Genomic DNA, 6000 nt, shown 5'->3' with positions numbered 1-6000 from the left:
TAGATAATTTGCTCCTTCTAATTCAAGTGTACAGATTGATAAGAACCGACAGCATCATACAACAACTTACTAGGCATGATAATGGTTGAACAAAGAAATATGACTACACAACAAATCCAGTGAAGGAAGCATAGAAGAACAAAGCTACCTCTGATGAAGAGATATACTATTTATGGGAGTCAAGTGAGACTAAACTTATTTCTAGTTAAAATTCTTCCCTAGACCAAGAATGTTTAGGATCTACTGAAACAGGAATGAAGAGGTCCAGCTAATGGATTCCAAAAATCAGAGAAAGTAACGACATTGTAAAACTCGTAATCGGGCACGCAAGCTTGAACCCCAAAAGATTTTTTTTTCTTCATATGCTGGAAACTTCATTCAGATCTCTTGCTGGAAAGATCAAAACAACTGACTAATTAATTATTAGAATTACTATATCACCCTAGTAATAGCTCCAATAATCAACGAGCTTGTCACTCAATTGGCAAAGTCTTTTCGGATCCGGTCTATCCTAAATCCTAAACCGTATTAAGAACTATTCAGATGGATTCAGAAATTCACAAAATCATAATTAACTTGGTCATGAATCGATTTAACAAGAAGGTCAAAAGAAAATACTCACTTAATGATCAAAGCCTTTAAGTTATATATGTAGCGTCTAAGAAGCCCAACACACAAATCCTGTAGAAACAATAACAACAAAAAGAGGTAAATTTATAAGCCAGAAAACATGTCATATTAGTGGAAAGAATTAGCATAAACATAAAAGAAACTTGATAGTTGAAAGAATATATAAAACCAACTTAGCAATAGGAAATAACAACTAGTGCACCTGAATCAAGAACTAGTGCACCTTACTAGTGCATCTGAGACAACAGCTTTGGCACCTGAATCTAAGAATTCTTTCGCCAGGCATGGAGCAAGCCCTTATCTACTCATGCAGATTACATTTTGGTCTCACCAAGCTCCAACCTGGTAGAATGCATGTGATTGAATAAGTTTGTTTACACCTCTTAACAACTGAATTAAAAATGAACAAAGACAGAGTAATGGATAATCACCAGAGTAACCAGACATTGTATATAGAAACAACTAGATTTAAGAGTGAAAGCATTGTCAGATATATAACAGCAATTAGAAATGACTAGATTAAGAGTGAAGCATTGTTTGACTTCTCAAACGCAACGACAACCAAATGATACCCTCCCCAGTATGGACCTTAGATTTAATGTGCTAAATTTGTCATAAAATTGAAAGTATGTACATGTATTTATTAACACTTAAAATTTGTATTAGATTCATTAGAATAGTAAGAATTCATGCTAAATTTACAAATTAATTATCCTAATTAAAAATGCAAGCATTAATATTCAGTCTAGATGATCATCAAAGTAATTGAATTTTTCTTCAACTACAAAGTATCATAGCCACTCTGCACATAATTACCATCTTCAGATGTCAAGTAAACAGCAGGAACTCTAAGCTGAAACATAAATGCACTTAATTATATCTTAGTTGTTATCCTCCATAACCATTAGTTATAAGAGAGTAAATTTTGTAAATTAGGTTCTTGCTAAAGAGACAGTAGATACAAAATTCACAAGATGAGAAAATCCATACTTGCATGTGTTTTACAGCCCATATAACTTTGGTAGATACCACGTGACTTGAAAGGTCGCCATTTTGTTAATGGATCAGCTACAGATGAAGGCTTAGCCAAGGCGTAAGCTTCCTTTCTGTTTCTTCCTCGAACAAGCTAAGTGAAGACAGGCTCATTTAACACATTGGAGAAATGTAAATAATTTTGCCCATGTAAGATCAATATTGGCAAAGGTAAATCTTATTTTCCCCAGAAATGTGCTAGACTACACTGGAAAACTCAAGTGAGGGACATAGCATAGTGATTTTAGCACAGAAGTTGGCATGACATTAATCTGTGCATTAGATGATGATATCAACCCAAAGGAAATTAGGAATAAAAATCAACAACAAATTATACTGCGCGAGATTTACGTCTAAACTCTCTGCAGGTGTCTAATGTACTAAAGCTAGATCATAAAAACACTGCCTTAATAGTCAACCTACCAAGCCATGGATTAGAACTTTCCCTGGATGTTCTATAATGTACAAAGCTTCATCCATTACAAAGATTGTCATAAAAGTCAACCTTCTAAGACATGGATCAAAAACTCTCCCTATATTTATCAACAATGCTGCAAATGTATATTTTCTTTCATTATATTGCCTGGTTCCTCCATTCTCGTTCACACGATGGGCTCATTAGTTCTTCTGGGTGTAAAGCTCCTCTTCGCATCATTAAGAAAAAAAAAGAAAAAAAATGTGAAATAAAAAATGCGATTAATTTCATTGCCCTTGTTAAAAACCCAAGATGTGTCCATTCGAATTAGGATTCCAAAACAAGAAAATTTTAGCATAAAAATTTGCAAATTTCTTAACCCTCAAACACCAGAATCCTCCAATTTCAGCCCAGGATACTTGGAGCCAACGAGAAACTTAGCCCTTTAGCTCCGCCGTTGGGATGGACAAGCAAAAAGGGAAAAAGAAATGATACAAACATTAAGCGGCAAATCTATGGGAGGCTAAAATCGAGATGTACTTAAAATATCGAACACACCCTTGAGATCGTCTCTTCTTTTGTAGGCGGAGGTGAGGGCTTGGGACCGCTCAGACCAGCGAAGAGAGTACGACTCCGGGAAGTGGCAGATGGTGGAAAGAAGACGACGAGTGGGCATCAACGGCGGCGAGGCAAAGGGGGAGCCGTCGTAACCCCTCCCCCTCGAACCACCGCTCCCCCTCCAGGTGGCGGCAAAGGGGGAGCCATCGGAAGGGCGCCGACGAAGGCGAGGTCGTGATTGCCGGAGAGGTAGATCTGGCGCAGAAGGGGAGATAGCAGGAGGGGAGGGATAGGAGGAAGTAAGTCGATGCCCCTTCTGTGTACGAGCTCCTGGATCTCGGTGCTGTTCTCTCTTCCTTCGGATTCCCTCACGTTGCCGACCAACCGTGCCATGGTGGTCGTGGGTGTCCTCTCGCTGTTCGGATCTCGTCGGTCCCTACCTTTGCCGGGAAGAGCGAAGAGAGGAAGGAGGAGGAGGAAGAGAGGATCGGACGAGGAGGCGGGGAAGGGGCGTCGATCGAAGGGGAAGAAGGAAGGGGCGTCGATCGAAGGGGAAGAGGGAGATGAGGCTGAGAGGGTTTAGGTTTAGGCTGAGAGAAGGGGCGCAATATTGGTTTAGGTTTGGAGGGAACTTTGTGAAGTGTTGTAAATTTTGGCTGGTGGAAAAATTAATTTTTTTTTTTTATTCATTAACACCGGGTTTTAAAAACCGCTGTTAAAACCGGTGTCTATTAACAAAAAAAAGGCGCTCATAGACATCGGCTAAAAAATCGATGTCTATGAGCGAAAATCTGCGCTCATAGACACCGGTTTTTGAAAAAATCGGTGTAAAATACTCAAAGACATCGGTTTTTGCTTAAAATCGTTGTTGTTCCACCGATGTCTATGAGGGTTTTTGTTGTAGTGGTTCTCAATTATATTGACTGTCCATAATTAACCATTAATTATGAAATGATCATGAGTCACACCTAGTAGTATATTATGATCCCCAATTGACTGAAAAATCACAATTGATTCCAGAACCACTTCTGACCCCTCAGCTGTTACAATGAGTCTTGCCTCATTCCTTTCACTTGTTTTATACCCACTTAGCTTAGGGCATAGTTTCTGTATCAGTCCCCACTAGGCTGACTATGTCACACCTAGTCCAAGTAATACTTCATTGTCCTACAGATTCAAATTACTTTTACATGTGTCAAAGAGTACAATACTCTTAACATGTGATGCTTCGACCAACGACTAAGTAATAATCCTAACAAGTGGTCATAGGGTATACATCTCCTCACAATGAGCGGTGAATCCTCTGTGAGCTATCTAAACACCTTCGAATACTTTGACTTATACCCAATCATTTCGGGTCCACTCCTCTACGGAGATGCTTGCTTAAGATGTCAAAGAATAGGTCTTCATGACCAAAGTGACTTGAATACTTTAAGTCGAAGGAAACTTATACTTGAGCTGCAATGAAATCTTCATTGACATATCTATATATGTAAAGAACTATATGAAGTCTCATATCATATCACTCCAATGAACTAGTTGTTGGGACCGATGTGCCCACTAGAGGGGGAGGGGGGGTGAATAGCGTTTCGTCGCGCTTGCGTCGGTTTGCTTTGTCTTGTTGTTGTGCAGCGAAATACTCAAAGACAAACACTTACAATGCTAACACCTAGGATTTACTTGGTATCCACCTCAAGAAGAGGTGACTAATCCAAGGATCCACACACGACGCTATCTCCACTAATGAAACACTCCTTCTCGGTCGCAGCCGGAGGCAGAGAAGCCTTGTACAAACTCACACAACAACATAAACAAAAATACAAGAAGAGAGTACAAGATACAAATGAAAACACTACTTCTTCTTGCTTACTTGTTACTTGTTGTTGCCTCTTGAATCTTGAGAGAACACTCCCAAGAGCCTTCAAGAACTGGCGGTGAAGATAGGAGAAAGTCGCTGAAGATCGCTGTAAGCTCGCAGGAAAGAAATCGCAAAGATCTGCGAAGAAAACGCTCCTCCCAGGCTTTAAACAGTGCTCCCAATCGATCGAATTCATCCCCAATCGATTGCCACGTCAGCACCGCTCCATCGCAGCTGTCCATCACCTGCATCCTGCGCAACGGTCACTTCCCAATCGATCGATCGATCGATTGGGACTTCCTGAATCGATTGCCCGATCGATTCAGAACCTTTCTGTGCTCTCACATCCGCGTGAGAGCTTCTGCTGCCCAATCGATCGACCGATCGATTGGCAGCTCCCAATCGATCGCCCGATCGATTGGGAAAGTCTCTGTGCTCGCGATTTCATATCCCAATCGATCGAACGATCGATTGGGTCTTCCCACAATTGCAGCACAGTCCAATCGATCAACTGATCGATTGGACCCTGGTTCAATCGATTGCCTAATCGATTGACTAGCCTGAACTTGACTCAATCTCAAGTCCAAAGTCTCCAACCCAACTCCCAGTCAATCGTGATATGTTGGGTCTCCTTGCCTAGCATTTGGCCACACCCGACCAACCTCGAACTAGCCTTCTAGCCTCCTCTATCAGCTTTGCGTCTCTCGGATATCTCCCCATCCTTCACGCCTTGCCTTCAGGAGCTTCCTTCGGCCTCATCCTAGTTGTCGGGTTTTCCTTGCCAAGTCATACCAGGACTTACCTTGCCAAGACCATATGTTTGGACTTTCCAATTGTTGGCTCCTCACCAGAGCTTTCTCCTTTGCCAAGATCACACTTAGACTTTCCAACTGCCTGACTCCTCACCAGGACTTTCTCCTGCCTAGCTCCTCACTAGGACTTTCCCGTTGCCTGGCTCCTCACCAGGACTTTCTCCTTTGCCAAGATCACACTTGGACTTTCCAACTGCCTGGCTCCTCACCAGGACTTTCTCCTTTGCCAAGATCACACTTGGACTTTCCAACTGCCTGGCTCCTCACCAAGACTTTCTCCTTTGCCAAGATCACACTTGAACTTTCCAACTGCCTGGCTCCTCACCAGGACTTTCTCCTTTGCCAAGATCACACTTGAACTTTCCAACTGCCTGACTCCTCACCAGGACTTTCTCCTGCCTAGCTCCTCACTAGGACTTTCCAAATGTCTAACATCCAGCTAGGACTTCTCCAGTCAAATCTCCTATCAACCTTGACCTACTTGACTTGTATTCTCATCAACCTGGTCAACTCTTTGACCATCTCCATAACCGGACGATTGCTTCCAGCAATCTCCTTATATTGTCAAACATCAAAACTCAAATCCTGACTCAAGTTAGTCAAACTGGTCAAACTTGACCTAGGAAAATTGCCCAACACTAGTTACCATAACTAGCATCCATGTTTAACTCTTAACATCTCAATGCCTCCAACCA

This window comes from Zingiber officinale, chromosome 4B, assembly GCF_018446385.1.
Source record: "Zingiber officinale cultivar Zhangliang chromosome 4B, Zo_v1.1, whole genome shotgun sequence".
NCBI lineage: Eukaryota > Viridiplantae > Streptophyta > Magnoliopsida > Zingiberales > Zingiberaceae > Zingiber > Zingiber officinale.
The sequence above is the reverse complement of the archived record's forward strand: the minus strand, read 5'-3'. Positions refer to the sequence as shown.